Source organism: Catharus ustulatus, chromosome 5 (assembly GCF_009819885.2).
Source record: "Catharus ustulatus isolate bCatUst1 chromosome 5, bCatUst1.pri.v2, whole genome shotgun sequence".
Classification (NCBI taxonomy): domain Eukaryota; kingdom Metazoa; phylum Chordata; class Aves; order Passeriformes; family Turdidae; genus Catharus; species Catharus ustulatus.
In genome coordinates, this window is record NC_046225.1 from 40,797,970 (window position 1) to 40,820,381 (window position 22,412).

At 36.2% G+C, this 22,412-nt stretch overlaps 1 protein-coding gene across 10 annotated transcripts in view; it reads left to right on the top strand.

Moving 5' to 3' along the window:
• Positions 1–22,412, top strand: part of TENM3 (teneurin transmembrane protein 3) — a 1,396,736-nt gene that overhangs the window by 473,356 nt on the left and 900,968 nt on the right. For all 10 annotated transcript variants that reach the window (XM_033060171.1, XM_033060177.1, XM_033060178.1 and 7 more), the window contains one exon: positions 9,539–9,578. The gene's annotated coding sequence lies outside the window, so the exon portion shown is untranslated. The remainder of the gene's footprint in view (positions 1–9,538; positions 9,579–22,412) is intronic.

Here is a 22,412-nt window from a genome sequence, read left to right on the forward strand (position 1 = left end):
GTAAATAAGTCTTATGCCAGAAGAGTTAGCTGCTGTAATTAATTATGATGAATACATTTGTGATGAGGCATAGAATTTGAAACTGAATAAGGTTTTTAAGTTTAGACAATGTTCCTGTAGTAATTCCTTCATGCTATTTATTTTAATCAGTATACTCTGTGTTTCAGTGTGGTACACAAAAAGAACCATTTAGGGAAAATATTTGATGCTTTCTCCATCCAGTGTGATTTCCATGCAATTGAAGTTTGAGAAAGGTTACATTGCTAAGAAGAGGTTTGTACAGGGGGTCTCTTCTTTGGTCTCTCTCTTTTTTAATCTTCCTTTGAATGCCATGCTTCATAAAACTGCATAGTTACCATGTTCTTGAACCTAAAAATTAAAATCATCATAATAGGAAATATTAACTAACCTCTCCTAACAAAATTTAACTGCATTAATCCAGTACACATAGAATCATTGTACAGAATCATTAAGGTTGAACCTCCAAAATCACCATGCCAACAAAACCATATCACAAAGTACTACAGCCAGTCTTTTTTTGACCACTTCCAGGCATGGTGACTTTACCACCTCTCTAGGGAGTGTATTTGAATGCTTGAACACTCTTTCAGTGAAGAGTTTGTTTCTTAGATCCAGCCTGAACCTTGTGTGGTACCACTAGACACCATTCCCCCTTGTCCTGCCACTGGCTGCCACCAGAAGATGCTGATCCCCAACTCACTATAATCTTCTTTCAGGAATTTGTGGAGACCAATAAGATCTCCCCCGAGCCACCTTTTCTCCAGGCTAAATAACCATCATTCCTTATGTTTCATACCCTAATACTTACTTTACTAAAGGAAACAAAGGCGTGCACCTTCACTATTAGATGTATACAGCCCATGGGCACTCATTTAATTATTCATATGAAGGTCATACTTATTCCTTGTTTCTATACATTTGGAGTACTTCCTAACTCTTATTGTTTTCCATTCATGCTTTATGAGGAAGTTGCTTTTTTCTGTTACAAGTCTAATTATTGTCATGCCTGATTGATCATGTCCTGCTCTTACTCAAGTATAATGCATTCTGGAGAGGCTCCTATAGTGAAATAGCCATACATTCCCATGTTGCCTTTGTTTTATTTATTAAGTAACACTTTACAAAGTGCCTTCTACCATTGCATGTTACCACTGGTTTCTGGGCTTTTAGAGAGTAAGATGTTGCTCACGGCAGCAAATCTTTCTTGGTTTAAATGTGACTGTGAGTGAAGACAGAACTCAAAGTTTGTACCTGCTAATATAAGGTTATCAAATTAAAATGTCCGTGTTCCATAATAGCTTTTACCTACAATTGTTTCCAGAAACACAGTGAAATTTTTCCAAACTGTATTTTTTGCACTTGCAGCAGTGTGTCTACTTGAATACAATAACCATAAATATGTGACCACCGTTAATTTAAAAGCACCAAAGTTAGATGAAAGTAACAAAATGGATAAATTCAGAATTCATTTATGAACTGAATTAAAGAAGTGAATTGGGCCCATTTCACTCAATGAAAAAACATTTTTAAAAAATAATGATTTCACATGTTGAAGGGAAAGGCAAATCTCACTTGAACCTGCACTTCTTTCCTGCAAGTACCTTAATTGTAACACCTTCAGACATTGCCTTTGTTGGTGTATTTCCACTTTCTATGCAGTATATAAATATTCATTAGCGTAGTAATTAGAATTTGGGTTTCCCATGTAAATTTCTTCAACAAACAGGGAATAGAATAATTTTTACTGTCTCTGTCTCATTGAGTATATGAATATTTATTAAAAGTAATACGAAGTTTCATCAGGAGAGACAGAAACATACTTATCAACAAATTGCCTATAGTAATAAAGATAAGAGAGTTCCTGGAAAATAGGTGTTAAAAAGCCTTCAGGTAAAGCTGAAATACAAAGGTAATCTTTCCATATGATTGACGATTGTTCAAAGAACTCTGTTATTAAGCAAAAACATGAGGAACATGTTGCTGGTATCTTTTTTTTTCTCCTTGTTTTCTGTGTTTGTATAAAACACAGCATTAAAGTTTACCATGTCAAAAAAAGAAATGAGAAAAAAAATTATTTTTATTTCCTTTCAGATGTCACTCACAGAATTTGGAAAATCATTTGAACAGTTCCCTAGTCTAATTTTTACTAATAGATATTGGCTTCCTCAGTTCTTTGTCGGGAATATTCCTCTACTGAGTGAAAAACACAGCATATATTGAGTTGAAAACTTTAAGGTAGCAGGTAACAGGCATTTTTAATAGTACCACAGCACCAGAAGTTAGTATCACAAAATTTTAAACAAAAATTGATCTTCACATTTTGGATGGCCTTTCAAAAGTAGTGACTGTTGTCAGATCATTTTTATGGTACAGGATTCTTATCCCATGTTATTTAACATAGTTTATGTTGAATGTATTGGCAGGAAATGGCATAAAGCAGTTTCTTTTTTTTTCTATAGCTTTTTAGACCAAGGTAGGGCTAGGTGTATGGCAGTGGTTTACTTTATTCTAGACCCTTATAATTTTGGGGTTGGTTATAGATGGAACTTGGTGCAGCCTTTGAAGATATAAAAAAACCCACATAATTATTCTTGTTCAACAAGCAATAGATGGAGAAAACTCTAAGGATGAAAAGGAAAAGAAGGCAAAGAGGATTTTGTATTTTTTAAGAAATGTATTGTACATTTTTCTTTTACACATATACAACAATTGCAAAGGTGACTTCTGATAGCTCATGGGTCATATATCTGAAAGCAATGGTTGCAGCTAGGTAAAAAATCTGGCAAGGTCTTTCCTTTGACATAAAAGACACTTTTCCCTAAAAAATAAAATAAAACTCAAGTAAAAAAATGAGTACTTACAGAGGAACATTCAAAAGCATTTTTAAAGTCCTACAGGAGAAAAAGATCTGTAAAGATGATTAATGATTATCAGACATAAAATAGGTGTATTTAAGCTCTGTCAACTTTGGTTTTCTAACGAGGACTTAACTGCTCCCCAACTAAAGCCTTTATACAAGCTGTGTTTTGTATTTCATTTAATCAATTCTTTGTATAGAGACAGTTACCATCATCATAACCTTTCAGCTCTTGTTTTGGCATCTCACAGATTTTGTATGCAAGTTGGAGGTTCAAGGGAAACACATTTAACTGAAATGTCCAACTACAATTCAATGTGTGATGCAGGGTTATAGAACCCCTCTCAGTCTTGCTTATTGTTGCAAAGAGAGCCTTTGTAATTACTAGGGGATTATGGCAGAATATGAAAGACCTTGAAAGCAGCTTTTGTGAAGATCAGGAATGTGTTCTGCACAACCTCTGAAACAATCAGCTAGACTAGTGAAGCAGAAGTGTATTAAAATGTGAAGAGTTCACTGAAAGGGTCCTGATAGAAATACCCAATTAAAGAAATAAAAACTGATATTTAAGATTGGGAAAGGTTCTCATTTTGATAAGAATAAAGGTCCTCAGGAGGACTGGAAATGAGATGACAGTACAAATACAGTGGCTTCTTCCTCTTTTTTTCTCAGCAGTAAAAGTAACAAAATTTGAGTTGAATGTTACACAATTACGAAGAATGGAATTGAACTTAGTTGTAGTGGTACACTGCCCAAATTGTTATGTGAGATTGAGACCAATAACCAGAAATAATTGAGTTTCTTTTTTTCATACATATAAATTAGTGGAAAATTTTGGGTAAGAGTATGTTGCAATGTAGCACCAAGGTGTCTTATTATAATAGTTTTCACTTCTTAATTAGGTTTTTTATCTAACTATTTTTTTAGCCACAAAGGATCACTGTATGATTTTTAAACTAATTTCTCACCAAAAACGTCTACATATTTTTATACTGAGCCCTACATTTTTACTTTGTCCTTTTCTATTTCACAGTTAAAAAATGACAAAAGCAATGCAATCATAAAAATTGTCTACGTAAGTGTTGTTGGTGTTATTTTTGTTGATATATAGGGTTTTATTTCTGATAAAATCTTGTTCCCAATCCTGATCATGAAAGATGTTTCACTTTTTTGGAAGTGCTGGGGGGAGAATATAACTTGGAATCATAAAAAGGTAGACATCCCACAAGAAGCAAAATTTTTGCAAATGAGCAGGTTCATTGGCAAAAAAAATAGATTTAAAAAAATATTTATTTTACTCTTGTTGTTAGCTGGTAAATTTGAAAATATTTTATTATTTTTACCTGCACTCATTGTGAAAAAATGTACTTTGTGAAAGGAGCAGTATATTCTTGTTAAGAATTAAATAGTGACTGTGTGTGCTTTTATAGGCCAGCAGGTAATAATACTGTGTAGGAGCGGCCTAAGAATGAGTATTTCTGAATATGTAACACTTATATATCAGGCAAATTAAATTATTGGAGTAATTGTATTAAGCTATTTCTAGTTTAACTTTTCAACTTCACCAACCTTTTCCTGTTGAAACCCACTTTGTGTTCGAAAGATTTACATCCAGTTAACTTGCCATTGATATCCCTGGAACTTAATGCTGTCAGAAAAACATGAAGATTTTAGTAGAGAAATATTGACAATGAAAGAAAAATAAGATTTAAATACTGTAAGTGAATAATGCTTTGTTCAAATATAAACAACAAAATCTTTACCTAATGTTCAGGTAAGTAAATTAATTCTCAGATCAGTGTTGATGGCAAGTACTCAGGAATTCAGGTTTACTTTTCTGTTATTCAATCAAATGATTAAGTTTCTCATAAAACAGACTCAAATGTGTGTTTGGAGACCCTATATAATAAGTTCAATATAAAATACTGTATTAAAATAAGAGACTGACAACAATGATATAAATGATATAAGAAATAGGAAGACACTAGTTCCAGATGAACTATACTGAATTCTTTTGTGTCCAGATTTGATCTCAAAAAAAAAAAAAAAAAAAAAAAAGCATGATCATTCCTTTCTCATCAAAATTCTGATGATTATACCCTGCACAATTTGAAATGTTAAGTGAGCTTCTGCTATAATATTTCCATCTCATCCCACAGAATTTTAGAATGTAATTCATAGAATAGTTCTTAAATTGCAGTTAATCTTAACTCCACAAGGATTGCTCTGTATATGTAAACTATATGTACAGGGCAGATTCATACAAAAAAATTTAATCCAGTTCTTAATTGGGCATCTAACCTGAGCCTGCAAGGAAGACAATGTGGTTTTGCATTAGCTATCTGAGTCTAACTCTAGTGGATAAATTGATTGCTAACAATTTTAAAAGCTGTCAAAATTCAGGCTGAATTTTGGATGGCTTTATTTTTTGTTCTTGGAACAGGAATAGATTCACAAAACTAGAACTGAAGAGATAACAACTGCTTCTCTTCTTCATCTTCCCATCTCCACCCACTCATCTCTACCCCCGCAAAGTTGAAGATCTCACCATATGTTTTGTAATGCAATAACTCCTATATATAGAAGACAAGGTTTCAACCCCTTCCCCCTGACTGATATTTAAACCTTTATTTTCTACCTTCTAGAGGAATTACCTAACCACTGGATATTCTGCAGGGGTATTCTGCTCTCACCTGAACTATCTGATCTGCTACTTTGACCGAACTGTGTGCCTCCCAAGTGAATTCTTTAACCAACAGACCAAAGAGTCATTCTCTCTCTTTGACTCAGTATTTAAATAATCCATGCAGAACAGCTTTTTCCATGGGGATTGAGAGAAGCCAATTATAGATTTCTCACTGGTTTAAGAACTCTTTTGGGAAAGTGAAAATGTGGGTTCAAGAATGTGCAGACAAGGTCTTGAACCTGATTGTCCCACATTGTATATCAGATGAGGCCCTAACCACAGAGCTATTGAATAAGTGAAGAGAGGGGGGGATTCTCTTTACTTCCATGAATGATTTAGAAAGAGCGCGTAAGCCTAATCTTTCATTTCCAGTTCTTTAGTTTTGTGTTTAAATAGCTTCTGCAGACTTACCTATGTCTATGACATGTATAAAAAATAATGATTGGAGAAAAATGCTACTTTTGGGAATGCAGAAGGATAATTCTTCCCCACATATTTTGTACCTAAATATTTCCTGAGTATTTTTCAGTTCAAATGAAATAAAAGTATAGGTTTTTTTGTGCCTAAATGTATAATTTCAGTTAAATTGCAGGGGTATTGTAGAGGAGGGGGAAGATTTTTTTTTAATACTTTTTTTTTTAAAACATCTAACTGAAAATTATTTACATAATACTTAAAGCCCTCTTGCATAAAATTCTGTGTTTCCTAACACTTCCTAATTCAAGAACCTGTACTAAGCTGAACCTACATGCCTCTATTAAGAAAGAGTAGTACAACTTGCTGGCCATGAGCACTTATTTCAATTCAGACACAAGAATCAATACAAAAGAATCACTGACCGTTTATGAAATCTGAGTAATTTTTCTCTTCATTTTACAGTGGATATCAGGAAAAGGCAGAACAAAACTATGTGTAATTTTTTTTAATGGGGAAAAATCAAGCTAGAAAAATCATACCTGCAAAGGTCAGCTGTTGATCTCTTGCAGAAAAATGTCTTAGTAGTAGTGTACAGAGACAGAATAAGTAGTCAAATATTGCAAATCTGTACAGAATCACACAGAAGGTTTATTGGTACTGGTTGTGCAACCCAGAGTTCCCGAGTATTAATTTAGTGAATGATATTCCCTTTCTTTAGAGCTGTAATAAAGGACAAGAATGGTAACGTACTGTTCCTTACCTAGAAAGAGGGCTTGGTGTTAATCTTGATTTCCCAAGCTTGTACTTTATATCAGTGGAGTAACGGTCAAGAACACAGTGTCTTTCTTTATCCAAGAGATATACACTAGAAGGATCGAGACACAAGCTGAATAATCAAATCTAGTTTCCTAAATCTTCATGACTAGTTTTCTTCAGATCCACCTTGCAGAAGTTTGCCCAGGAAAACAAAGAAATCCATCCCTTTTTTGATTGCACATATTTACAGAGATGCATTTCATGAGGGATTGGAATATTCTCTGTACATTAATTGTCCTAGAAGGTAATTATACCATAGTAGGTGTTGAGGCAGCCCTGATGCCCTATAAAATATACAGTAATTTCATGACTATAAGGCGCACCCTTTTGACCACAATATTTCCCTGAACCCGGAAGTGCACCTTATAGTCCGGTGCGCCTTATCTGATGTACAATGTTGTGACATTTGTCACCCCAGAAGTGTGAGCCATGAGCGGTGGGGGGAGCTGGAAGTGCCACAGTAGCCGGGTGGAGGCGGGCCCGGGGGCCCGTGGCACCACCCCTCCTGGGTCCAGGCAGGCCCGGGGGCCTGCGGCACTGCCCCTTCCGGGTCCAGGCAGTCCTGGGGGTCCATGGCTGCCGGATTGAGCCGAGGCCTCAGCCAGCAACCGCGCGGGGGGAGCTGGGGGCGGAACCTCACTGCAAAAAAAAAGTGCGCCTTATAGTCCGGTGCACCTTATATGATCTACAAAGTTGCGAATTTTGCCGACTCCCGGGGGGTGCACCTTATGGTCGTGAAATTACTGTAAATAATCATATAAAACAGATGCAAGTATGAAGCTTTAGTACATGAACAACTTCTGCACTGCATGCAGGGTTTGATAAAATCTGTGTCCTGACTGTGAATCAGCAGGGCAGGCAAACTCAGGTGTGTTTCTTCCGTCCTTCCATTCAGGACAGTAGGTGAGGAGGAGAAGATGCTAGAGGGATCATAAAGTGAATTTTTGCAGAGATTTTTTTTTTCTTTTTTTTTATTTTTTTCACCCTCACAGAGTTTCTTTCAGGGCATCCGTCAGTCTTAGCTTGTGTCTCTCAATATTTCCCACTGTTAATTCCCACCTGGTACACAGTTAGTATTCTATATCAAATCTGTGTCTTCCAACCTAAATCATGCACTGTTATTGTTCAGATAAAACTTTCTTCTATGACACTTGTCACCTGAAATTATTTTCTTCCTTCATGTCATATGCTAAAATTGATACACAGGAGCCTAAAATAACAAAAAACACAAACAAAAAAACCAAATATAAAACCCTATACAAACACCAAAGTGAAATTCTTGCAAACAATGAACATTCCCTGGCATATTTTTCTGAAAACCAAGGAAAGTTTCAAGAATGAAAATATGAAAATATAAACTAATAAATAAAATAGCTTCAATTATGGTTTTCATACACACACACACAAAAAGTGAAGCACATATGAAATTAGAATTATTTGTTCTTCATAAGTAAGAAATTATAAAAAAATTATTACTTGTCTTAGCATTAGATAATCAGGTGCTTTTAGTTTTTTGCTTCAGGGCTTCTGTTGTGGATGTGATGGAGTTTTATATATTTCTCTGTCTTTGTGGCATTTAACAGATGAAGTTATTCTCCCATTAAATGAATGATACTTTCCAAAATGAGTTTCCAATCCCATAAATATTTAACAGTTAGAATAATAACACTCAGTGCTTGAGTTAGATAGCTTTTCATTTATGGACTACTGAAGTACGTTGAAGTACATAGATCTTTATTTTCTGTGAAATTATGCTTGGATTCCACAGGAATGCACATTCACTTAGAAAAGTCTTGCTCAGACAGTAAATTATTTCCATCTCAGACAAGAAAGTGGGAACATATGGCAAATGCAAATTTAATAAAATATTTCCAAATAGGCCTTTTAAAATGGCTTATATTAAGCAGACAAACATTTATCCTTTCTAGAACTGATATACTGTGGTTAAAATCATGAATATTTTTCTTTTGTACTTTCACTTTTTTATTTTTATTATAAAAATGGGGCAAAACCCATACTCACCTTGAGTGTAGAATTTAATCTTTCTGTTACATATTCCCTGCCTGGATGTCACACTAAGTCCACTTAAGTCACTTCAGTGCCAGTCAGAGATGTTCAGAAACACTTCTGAGTGCTTTAATTGTTCATCAAGACCTAACCCTTTGAACATTGCTTTAAGGCATATTGGCTCTGCTCTTGAGTCACTGAAGCAAAATTGGAGCATCTGGATGCAGTGTCAAAATAGCCCAGGGAGCTCCAGTGCAGCACCCAAGTGGATAATCTCAACACAGAATACAAACACTGCATTAGCGATCGCCGGAAGGCTACAGTTCATCTTCCTCTGAAATACAATACAAGAAAACTTTAAGGATGATACTTTTTTCTTTGTATGTTCTGTTGTGTGAACAAAGAATCAAGCTGTGTTTTGATGTTTTGTCAAGTGTTTGGCAGCATTTTCAAACTTCCTTTGCCCTACTAATCCACTGATTTTTCTTTTCTTTGGACAAAGCAGTGAATGTTTTTTAAAGTTTATGCTGCATTGGATATGTTAGTGCAAATGAAGGAATCCAGTCAATTAAGTTGCCATTGAATCAAAGCAGAGGAAGAATAAGTATGATAATATTTTAGTTGCCTATTAATACTATGATATCTCATTATACTCTCTTTACTTGTACATAAATTTTTTATAATTCTGTTACTTATGTCAAATAATATTTCTTTTCCTTTGTTTGCTTTCACAGATGGCAGCAAAATTGCATTCCATTGATTGAAAAGAGCATTGTAAGTAACTCTTTTTCTTTCCCCTGTTGAATTAATCATCACATTTTCTTTTTCTAAATCCACTAAAATTTTATCTTATGGTTAAAACTGCTTTCTTTCTTGAAAACTGGTGAACAATTAATACTCTGTGAGAACCTGTGAGACATCTGGCATGTGGCTACAGATACAATTCCCAAGCCAGATTTCTTTTGCCATCGGCAAGAATAGTTTATGTAAGGCTTAGGCCAACAGGTCAAGAAATATAAATGCAGAAGCATGCTAAACATACCACCTGACATCAGGCTTTTCCTGGAATATGGTTGATCTGCAGAGCGCACACCAGAATGAATACTGGAGTGCAAAACTGGGGCACAGCAGCACATGCAGTCTGTTTCCTTGTTTTTCTGACCATGCATGTAGGATTTTATTAATATACATGTATAAGTGAAACTAAATACAAACAGAAGCATAAGACTGATTTGAGGATTTACTAATTTTATTTGATTCAGATAATGCATTCAGATTGCATGATGTATTTTTCTATATGCATAGAAGCCTAACATACAGTAAAATATTTTGTTCAATGATACTAAAAAAAAAACCCCCACTGCTAAACACTCTGCTTCACACTCCTATTTGAACTATTCACACTACTCTTCCAAACACATTAACAAAATATATTCCATTTGGAACATGTCAAGTAAATAGGTAACACTTTTTCTAGCATGTCTAGCTACCATTAATTTAGTTAGTATTCATTGTAATTGCACTCATCATAATGAATTCATTTAGTATTAATGTGAATATTATACAACTTTTTAGACAATCCATTATAATTCAGCAATAATTAATGTACATATTAAATGAAGTGTTACTACTTACTGCTATGATAAAGCCATGTTGTTTCATTTGAAAAGCTTTAGAGGAAGTTACGCTTAATCTCATTGGTATTCCTATTGTTACCAGGAAATATTTTTCAATAGCAAAGGGCAATTCTCCTTGGGAGACTTGTTAACTTTTCAGAGAGATTCTATGTTTGCACTTGTCTACTGATTCACTTATAAGATGCTAACATTTGAAGCCAGATACTTCATGGACATGATAATGCAAAAAACTCATAGAACTATCCTAAAAGCATGAAAAATTTCTGACATTTCAGACAGTATCCAATAAAAGATGCCTGAGTTTATAAGTGAAGTTCTGTAGCACTTATATTTTACGATTCTTCTCCCTTCTACCCTGCAAGAGTAATCCAAAACTGAGAAGCAAGTATTTTAAATGTATCACACACCAACAGGATTAGTTGCCTCAAAGGCATCCATACCCACTGTAGACAGCTGCCTAAAAGTAATGACTACGGGAAACACAGCATAAGAAGAATTCAAATGGATTAGGGTAAAATTGTCTGGACAGCATTGTATCTCTGGGCAGTGATTATAACTATATGTGCAAGGATGGGTAAGAACTAGAACTAGATTCCCCAGTCCCCAGTAGTTTTAGCTGATGAAATTTCATCAGATGTATGTGGTTTCTAAGATTTTGTTGTATTTTGGTTCCCTGAATTTATTCCCACAAACCTTAGAAAAGGTATGAGTTGCATGGGTCTATAACTCTGTTCATTTAGTGCATAAATAACTTATTTTGTTGTTGTTTTGAATGATTTCTATCTAAATTTGAATCTACATTGCATTAGATTTGCTTGAGCTGTAAACAATCCATTCCCTTTATGCCATCAGTGATTTGTAAGCCTCATCTGTATCCTCCTTTGGAGATCATCTTTTCAAGAGAAGTATCCTACTCTGTATGGAAGTTCATCTTTCTTGCCCTGTTTTTGATTTTGCATGCTACTCATGGCTTTCAAAGTGTGAGAAGTTCTTAAGTTTCTAGTATTTCAAAGTCATTCCCTCAGCTTTTCCTTCTTAGCTTCTCATTGAATACCAATACTGAATGGCTATGCAACTATGGGTGCATTTCTCCATGGTGACTGTCAATTCTAGGCCCACCCATTTCCCACCTTCCCTCAACTTCTCTTGTGTATCACTTTACATTTATTTGCAGGTCATTTATTCTGCTATCGTTTTGCCTTGTCACTCAGGCTTTTGAGTACAGAATTTCTGGAATTCTACACTGTCTGTCCTTGTCCTAGCTAACCCAAATAACTCCGATCAGGAACATTTCTCAACGACCCTCATCCCTCTGCCCAGATAATTTATGAATGTTGAACAGCACAGGCCCTAGAAAAACTCTGAAAAAGTCCAGCAGAAATGTCTCTCAATTTCAGGAAACGGATCTTTACTTCTAACTCTCTACTACTTTGCTTTTAAAGTCTCAGTTGTACATGCCTGCCTTTTTACCTGCATACTGTTTATAATAGCTTTTATTGAGAAACTCTAGGAAAAACCATTTGCAAATCCAAGGTAGACTCCTACTGAGCAATTCCAGGCTACCAAATCACTCACATTCACATGTCTGTTGAACGATAAAAACTGCTTCAGTTGGTCTTCAAAGCAATAATTTCCATTACAAAAACCTTCTTCACTTGTTCAAAATATAGCATATTTATCAAATGTGTAACTTGAATTTTGTATTATCGCTTATATTAACTTGACCAATATGGACTTCAGTATATTTAAATCTGATAAAACACACTTTTCTTTATAGCTGCTTTTTAGCTTTCCATTAAAATTTATTTTCACTGCAGTTAACATCTTCGAGTTCTCAGTACCTTTGCAATGTTAGGTGAGAGATAAATGCACCCTCACTAGTCAATAGGATGTATAATTTGTGAATTTCATAAAACTGTTTAGTGAATACTATCTTTCTAATAATTTGTTACTATTCACTTTCTCATCACTTCTTTTCTTCTTCAAGTAGATGTTCCCACTGAGAGTTATTTGGATATATTATTACACAGCAAGAAATCTTCACCTGTAGTTTTACTAAATATGTCAATGTCATGCTAATGAACAAGAATTCGGTTAATCCATGAACTTCTGGCTTTGTTTCTTCTGATATGTTTGAACTTGGGCTTAACCTATGCACATCTTTATTGTTCCCCTTCCTATTGAATTTTACAGATCACTTGCAGGCTGGGTATTGTTATTTATTATTTCACACTAAACTGAATTAAATCTTGCAGTACAGTAGTGCATCAGTAAAACAAATGTTAATAGTTATGAAATAGTTGCACCCATGAGGGAGAGAATTAGCTACTATTTGGAATCAGCATAAATTTTTTAAAAAGTTCTTTTATTATTTCAGAAAAATAAAAATATTAAAACAAATGGTTTTGTAAACTAACCTTTTTCCACTGGTATATTAATAAGGAGTTCAATCTCTTTAGTTAAAGTACAGTAAATTCACGAATACAAGCCACACTTAGTATAAGCCGCATCACTGGGTATTGGCAAATATTTTGTTCTTTGTCCATAAATAAGCCACACCTGAATATAAGCCGCTCTGTGGTTCGCAGCGAGGACCCGCGTGCAACAAAGTTCCCAAATACTAACAGAACCACAGCATGGCGGGGGGTTTATTGGCTCAACTAAGGCTGTGCAGGCTCGGCCCACTAGGGGCTGCTGACGGGGCCAGGTGGCCCAGCTCGATGGTGCCGCTCGGGGCTGGCCGCTGCCTCTGGGTTTGCTCGCCCCGGCCCCGCTCCCGCTGCGGCACCGGCCGGGCACGGAGAGCACGCCCCGCTCACGGCGCGGAGCCGGCTGGGCACGGAGCACCCCTTGCTCCTGCCACGGCAGCGGAGGGCGGGGGCAGAGCCCCCCCGCCTCCTCCCCGAGCCACGGCAATGGCGACGCGGGGCTCCCGTCAGCTCCTCGAGTCGCGGCAATGGCGGCGCGGTCTCCCCGCCTCCTCCCTGGGCCGCGGCAATGGCGGCACAGGCTCCCCCCCTCCTTCCAGAGCCACGGCAATGGCGGCACGGGCTCCCCTCTCCTCCCCGGGCCACGGCAATGGCGGCGCGGGCTCCCCACCCCTCTCCGAGCCGCGGCAATGGCGGCGCGGGGCCCCCCCGTGTCTCCCCTGGGCTGTGGCAGAGGAGGGAAGAGAGCTCTCCCGCCTCTCTCCCCGCCCCCTGTGCTGCCTGTGGGGATCCAGGGCAACAGAGTAATACTTTGTAACAATCACAAAATGCCGGCTTTTACTGGCAGGTGCTTGGCTCGGCGCCCTGGCTGGCTAGTCTGGGGTTGTAAATGTCAGAAAATTATTCACATATTAGCCGCCCTCGAGTATTAGCCGCACTTCCGGGTTTCCACCAAAATTTTTGTCAAATTGCTGCGGCTTGTATTCGTGAAATTACTGTAGTTCAGCACAGTCACTGCAAGCCCTGCCCCTTGTGGAACACAGCAGTTGCCATTTGTGAAGTGTTAATGAAATTTTTGTCTTATTTTTCTATGGCAATATTTTCAGTCCTTCCAGTGTTGAAGTATCCTTCTCCCTTTCTCAGGCAAAATCCATTCATCCATTTGCCATAAATACCACATCCAGCAGCTAGCTTCCGGGTTCTGTGTAAAAGAGACTGCAGCATTAAACTTTAAATGGTTCAAATCAGGCCTAATTATGCTCAGATACATAATGTTTAAGTTAGAATCTTGAAGGCTGGGTTCAAGTAAACCAGATAAGCCTGGTCTCAATATTACTTTTGCTATTGTTTTATGGCTTCCAGGTTTTAGTGTCATCAAGCTCTTTTCTGTTTAAATATGACCTTAGGCTCTATGAAGGTCTACTAATTCTTAGAGGTTAATGATACTTAGTTAAAAGTAGTCTTGTCTACCTTATCATTATTCCATAACATGCCATTAAATTTTTTTTTAATTAGGTAATGATCCAAACTATTTAGCTCTAGTTACTATTAGAGACTTAAGACCCTGTTTGCAGAGATACCTGAACACCAATGGTTGAAATGAAAGGGAGTTGTTGAATCAAAATTGTTGTAGATATACCATTACTAGCACACAGAACTTGTCAATGTCTTCTGAAATATTTAAACCTCTCATTCTGGTTTTGCTAAATAGATGGTACACTATTGAAAACACTATTTTGGTTTTTTTTGTAGGGATGAATTCTGTTTCTGACTATCTTGAGAGGCGGCAAAAAATTTAAGTTTCAAGGACAACAATATTTTAATTAAAAAAAAAAAAACAGTCTTTAGGAACAATTTAATGTATTTCACACATACGTTGAGGGATTCTCTATGTGGTTTGTACTAATGCTTATTTGATGGCAAAAATAGAAGTGCAATCTAGGCGCACTCCTTCATTTCCGGTATGGACTATCTGAGATACATAATGAGAAGGCTTTTCTTTTTAATGTGATGTGTTAATCTGTATTTTTTCAGGCAATAATACTCTCCTTTTTTTAAGAGAGACATGGTATTGGCTCATTTTGTTTCTGTACATTTGCATATTGGATATCACTCTGGCATTTGCTCAATTGGTGCATTATTCTTTCAAGTTTTGTGACCTTTTAAGGTCTTTGCTAGTATTCACAGTTTTGGATTTTTTTCATGACTGATACTGATGCTTTCCTTTTTAATACCTTCGTGGTGGCTGTTCTGGAGCTGTCCTTGGGGGAAATGGGGTTAATTCAGTGGAGATTTGTCTCTCAGTGGTGCATCTGGTTCTTCTTTTGCAATAAAAGGATGGAGAAATGTCTATGCATGAATACTCATGAAGAGTTTTCCCTTGGAAGTATATGAATTCAGCTCTTAATCCAAATATAATATTTTTAAACCATGGTAGTATTGAATTAATTTAATTTAAAGGAATTCTAAGGAACCAGGTTCTGACTGGGATCACAGCAAGGAGGATCAGATTGCAAGTTGCATCGTGTGCCCAGTGCTTGAGAATTCTTAGGAATTGTGTCCTATTGCTTTCACTTAAGCTTTGCTTTTCAGGATTAGGACCTATCACAGTAAAGGAATTAAAAAATAAGTGCCTAAAGACAAATTTTCTAAGCGATATGCAATATTGCAGACTTCAGCCCAGAGCCCTTGTCTGTAGTATTGTTTAAGCTCTCAGAAATATAGCATTTACAATGAGAACCTTTGACAACCTTTTGCCATGTTCACTGGCAGGCACTGATTTAATGCTAATGTGACAGCTAAGATTTTAGTGAGAGACCCTTTTATTTCTCTACGAGAAGTATTGCACATTCTGAAAACCAGACAGATTTTTCTGGCCACTGTCTCCTCACATTTGCACCAGTAGGGATTTGCTGACTACCCAAATTATCTTTCACAAGATAACACATATCTATCTTATAGAGAAATGTTTATCACCCTTTTTGAAATGTGTCTAAATAGTCATACTGTTTTAAAGAAATAAACCAGATTTTGTTGTTGTTAATAAATGGCTGTGATGTTCCCTCAAAAAACTGCCAGACATATAACTCAAAACATCAGTTTAGGATGAGCTTGCATTCTAGCAAATCAAATTATATTTCTTACAAAATACGTTTGCAATTAGCAGTAGATACTTCTTGGGGTAAAAAAAGAAGTGAAAATACAATATTATAATGTCATTAACATTTCGAATTTTAGAAGTGCTGATATATTAAAGTAAGCTCTGTTGTATTTCAGCAACTGGATGAAAAGTGGTTTTTGTTTTCTGTTTTTTTTTTCTTTTTTTTTTTGGTTTTCCTATTCTGTATCTGTATAAGCTATATTATTTAACCATGCCTGAGGTCCAACAGAAATTATAATCTTTCACACCAGATCTCTACTTTCTATATCGCTCATCCTAATAGGGATTTTCAGATGTAAAACCTTAATCCTGTTAATTTATATGTAATTTTGTATTTTCGAATTGCATAATTTCACTTCCTTTATGCCTTTGCCATTTCTTTAACCTATGTTGTAGTAGTTTCCTATGGTGATAATTGTATTAAAGGAAATCTTGATGTAGAATCTGAGTGGAAGAAAGTAGAAAAAGTAGAAGAAATATAGTACAACTATATTTCTGACTTTTTTTAACAAGTAATGCAGTTTTGCTTCTTGGTTTGTGTGTTCTAAAGGTGATGCATTTGAGTCAAAGTAGAATTTGCTATCAATAATTTCTGGGGTTTGGGGCAAATTTCTAAAATCTCTATTTTCCACACTAGCCTTCAAATGTCTTAATTGAGTAAAATGAACTTCTGAAACTCTTTTATTGTACATCCACCAATTATATTAGTGTGTTTCAATTAAAAGTGATCAGTTAACTCTCATATTTAGATGTCAGCCAGAAGTCAGTTATAGTGCCACAGAAGTACATGGAGATTATAGTTAAATATCCCTATATATTTACAGGTAGAGCAATTTGTTATTGTGAATTAGAATCCATTTATATTTCCAAAATTCTTGCACCTCTAAGAAATGCAGTTTAAATTTCCCCTTTGAATGATAACTGGCATTTAGAAGTCCTGTTTTATTTCACCTTAAAATGAATTTTCAGTTAGGCAGTGATTTGTGCATGACTCATAATTTTGCAGTGTTACATTTTTCAGAAACAGTAAATAATTTTCTCATTTACTATTTGAGTCAGAGTAGACAGATTATTCTTACTATTTTCACTAATATCAGCTATATAATATCTTTTATTCCTCAATGCAGTCTCTGAAATCAGTTATCTTGATAAAGTACTCTTTTCTGTGATAATTGTGAATCAAACCCACTATGTTTCCTGTGTTTAACAATTCTGTGGATTTTTCCATTTTGAAATTTTAAGAACTGTTCATTGAAATAAACATTTTTGATAGGGATGATGGTGGAAGTAATCCATTGATCTGCAAATGGCTATGGTTCTTGTCTGTTTTTTCAGTTATGCTTCTCACCAGGAGAGACTGTGAGAGCAAATATTTAATTTGTATCAAATTCCCTCATTATTAAACTCTTAAAACAAATTAACCCATTACTAAGTTATTACAACACTACTAATTCAAGCCCCGGGTCATTACGAAACTGATACTTTTACCTTGATGAGATAAGTTATCCTGAGCTATGGATACAGAAAATTCCTAATAGTATTACAGCTTGCTTCCATTATCTGAAAGGCATTTTTTTACACTTATGTTTAGCTTTTCCAGTATTGTGATTTGGAAAATAAAAGATCTACCAGAATTTTTAACCTATGAAACAAATTCAGTGACTACAAATAATGACCTAGAAAATATCACCTACTTCCTCAGGTTAGTAGTGTTCAAACTTGCTTACTGTTTTTTTGCTTCAAGTGATGCATTCACATCTGAAACTATTAGGATTCAGCTAAAACAGATACTTCAGAGGTGTTCAATGCATGAGATGTTACTCTGCCACTCCTTCCTTAATGCATAGTTGTGTGTCCAAGCAAAGCCCTTATTTAGAAGTACTGTGGAGTGGAGTCTACCCTGTGGAAACACTTGAAAATGTAAAACTACCCAGAGGTTTCAAGCTTGCAGCAGTTATTAGTCTTCAAAGCAGCCTCTGCCTCAGACTAGGGTACAAAACAAGTGGCTGGCAGTACAGTATTGTTTTGCTTTGAATCCTCAAGCTTTAGTTCATATTTTTTCCTTCTTTCATAGTAGAGTAGAGTCATGTATGAGATTTTTGCAGTAGAAGGAAAATAGCATCGAAAAACCTTACAGTCAGCCCTGCAAACCTCTCAGAAAACTCATTCTCATGGACATCATCCTTTCATGATTCCCTTGCTGAGGCTGCTTTAAACAACAGTTTCATTTATATCCTAGAAAACTTTTACACCAATTCACGATATAATTAAATTAGACCCAGAAGTTCACTAGCCAAGCTAAATCTCTTTTCAGAATTATCAAAGGAAAAGTAAAACATTTCAAAGAAAGATTACTGGCTTTATAACAATTTTTTTTTCTAGAGACAAAAAGCCATAATCCTCTTTCCAGTTAGCTTTACATTTATAGTAGTTCAAATAGTTTTCTTACTGAAATATATATGCTGAGGACAAACTGAACATTTCTTAAGAAACATATACATATATATGCAGTTAACAAATTGAAATAACTTATATAATTTCCTGTATTGCCCTCTAAGCCAGATGTAAGAAAATAAAAAGAAAATTTATGAAATTTCATGATCATCACTGAAATATTTCCTTTTCTTCTGAGAGGCAGGAAATAAATAACTAGAATTAACACAAGGGAGCTTCTGTTATATGTTATTAATATTATTTTATTGAATAATACTATTTTATTGACTCATTAAAATGGGAGCATAGTAAAGCAATAACTGACCACAATCAAAGTAAAATTCCCTGCCTTCTAAAATTTTATAAATTTAGTGTAATTTCTTTTATAATACAGTTACAGTAAAACTTATGCAAAATATGTGCATAATAAGTGTGATGGAGAAAGAACTGTTTTCTGCACAGTTCTCCCCTTTTTTAATGATTCTAGATTAATTTCACACTTCTGCTTAGTAATGATAATAGAAAATGAAAATTCAATGGGAAACTTATTTCTTACAAAGTTAAATACATATATAGTGGACTTTAGATTTAAGTTAAATTAGCCTCAGGGAGCAATTAACCAGCTTCATCTTATTCTTCATGAGTAAAGATACTAGTAATGAAGGGATATGAAAAAAATATAAGAGCTCAAAGGATGACTTTCTATTCAGTGTTCTTTTTTTTTTTTCCAGAAAATATCCAACTACTGTCTGAAATTGTTTTCCTGCATCTTTCTAAAGACAAATTACTATATCACAAATTGCTGTAAACTATGCCCAGAGATAACTAATTTGTCAAAATTCCTTAAATGTTGCCAGTTCCAAAAAATAACTTCTAATTTAATATTCTTTTCAGTGACATAAATTTGGTTCAAAAGTTCCTGCTCTGCTACAGCAACTGAGATGTAATAATGCATATTGCTGAGTGTACACCTACCTAGAGAGTTAATTTTTAATTTTATTAAACCCATTCCATTTGCCTGCAAGAGTTTACTTGCATATATTTAACTCATTATATATCAGACTACATTTGTATTTAATGTGTCGGTAATTGTGAAGACACCTTGACTTCAATATTATGCTTTAAAATTAACTCCAATGAACTGTGACTGAAAGTTACTTTATAGGTTATTAGGTATAATCTGAAAAAAATAAGCACTTAATCTGTATTATGTTGCTTTTATGGCAATCGATTGAAAGATTGTTTAGGAATGTGTGCCAGTGTTCTTCCATTTGTTTACAATTTACATGCACAAACCATGTACGTAAAAGGGAAAATACCAGTACCTCTTATCATCTCACATATATATTTACGTATCAATAGAAAGACTGTAGGGAGATGATGAACTTTATTACGTAAAACTTACACTGCATGTAAATCTACTTGAGTATCTGCTTTAAGAAATTGGCTGGCTACATGCTAGAACAGTTACTAGCCCCAGCTACAGTAATTTCACGATTACAAGCCGCACTTCCGGGGTGTCGGCAACATTTTGTTTTTCCTCCATATACAAGCCGCACTTCCGGGGTGTCGGCAACATTTTGTTTTTCCTCCATATACAAGCCGCACCGGATTGTAAGCCACACTTTCATTCACAGCGAGGATCTGCGTGCAACTTTCACAAAGTGGCCAATTAGTAACAGAATCGCGGGAACATGGAGTTTACTGGCTGGGGGCCGTGCGGGCTTGGCCCGGCTTCCCCCACTGCTGCCGCGGAGCTACCCTGGCCCGGCACGGCTCCCCCTCCCTCACCGGGGAACGGCCCCGGCCTGGCTCGGCTCCCCCCTCCCCCACTGCGGAGCTGCCCTGGCCCAGCTTGGCTCCCCCCTCCCCAGCCAGCCCCGGCCTCGCTCCCCCGCGGCCGCCGGGAGGAGCCCTGGCCCTGCTCGGGGCCACGCAGGCTGGGTTCGGCTCAGGGCTGCTGTGTGCTCTCATTTCCACTTGGAAAATTTCTGAACATTGTTCATATATTAGCTGCTCTGGAATACAAGCCTCACTTCTGGGTACGGAGCAAAACTTTAGTAAAAATGGTGCGGCTTGTAATTGTGAAATTACTGTAATCCTATAGATTCATGTGGTTATAGAGTGATCGCTAAAAAGCCTATCTCTGCTATCAGTGACTTGAAAGTGTGATGCTCAGCAGGTTTTATTTGACCTTGGTTTTGATTTCCACATCTTTATCTCATGTCCTTTCTTTGTCTTCATCTTCAGCAGTAAAGGTCATTTGCAACAAATCGTTTCTGAGAGCAGCGGCAAATTAATTTCATAAAGCATTGTCAGCACCAGTGCAAATCTCTGCCACTACCAAACTTTGCAGAGATACTAGCAGTTCATAATTTCTGATCTAGATAACATCCAAATTTCTACAAAACACATTCCCTGGTTTACATTCTTCTTCATGCTTCACTCTTTTGTCTAAGACCACAATGTTACAATGTGTTTCATTTTGATCGATTAATTTACACTCCAAAGCAAAACTTAGTAATCTGCATAAATATAGATGCTTGTGAATTGGTCTCTATCAGTTCCTGATTCAGATGTGTTAGACCATATCCAAAGAACAATAACAAAATTTGTGAAGGGCAAAAGTGTGGAGTGGCTGAGGGAGCTGGGATTGTTTAGTTCAGTTTACCTTATCACTCTCTACCTGAACAAAGGTTGTAGTGAGACAGAAGCTGGTCTTTTCTCCCAAGTAACAAGGGATTGGACAAGAAATGGCATTACGTTGTCCCACAAAAAGTTTAGATTGGGTAGTAGGAAAGTTTTTTTCACCAAAACAGTTTTCAGCCATTGACAGGCCACCCGGGAAGTGGTAGAGTCACCATCCCTAGAGGTATGTAAAAGATGTGTAGATGGGCGGCTTAGGGTTTAGTTATGAGCTCGGCAGTGGTGGGTTAATGTTTAGATTTGGTGATCTTAGAGGTCTTTTCCAACCTAAATGATTCTATGAATTGCTCATCATATGTATTATCACAGTACATACTTTTCTTTTTTTTTTCTTTAATACAGAGGAAACCAGGTATCCAGACACATTTTCAGTAAAATATAAGACGTAAACTGAAAATGTAGTTAAGAGGTCTGATGGAAAAGGGAAATATTTTAAATATACTCAGTTGCTTCAAGACAAAATTCTCAGGCTTCAAGTAACCAATTTTTACAGATAGTAATGACATACGTTGTAGTTATGGGTTAGAACTCTTAAGGCTTAGTGCCTATATTCCCTTCTACTTAAAACCAAACATATGAGCCAAGTTCTGCTAACACTGTGTCTTTCTAGGGCACTCTTTAATGACTTCCTGCCCAAAGGCTCTTGTTTCTCACTAGATATGGATGCAGCTGAGGATATGGATGCAGCTGAGGTAGAAATTCATTTTCTTCCACCAGTGATTCTGGGCCAGTAGAAGAGCAATATGTCTGTGGGACATTAGAGGATTCCTTTTCAGAGGGAAACCATGTCAAAAAATTGTTCTGTCTACCACTGTATGATTATGTGGCACTGGTGTGTTAACTGCAAGTGCAGTCCAGAACACAAGACTGTGGATAACCCAATTCATGGTACTACATGCTGCTATTGTAAATACTGTGCTACTTAAAGAAAATTGATAAGTGAATGCAAGCAGCAATTTAGAAAACAACTACTATGAGAAAGGAGTAAAATCATAGCTCTATTAAAGTAAACAGTGTAATTTCCACTGACTTCATCCCCAAGACTTACCTGCCAGTGAAAAACACTGGCTTATACTGTCCGAGAATACAGTTTCTTTATGGCTCCTTGTGTTGCTACCGTTATTAGAAGAGGTGAAGCATTTCTGCAATGCTATTTTTTTACATATTTTGAAGTATTTTTGCTTAAATATACCAAATAGTAGGTTATTTATTGTCTTCATTTTCAGGTATTTGAAAATAGACT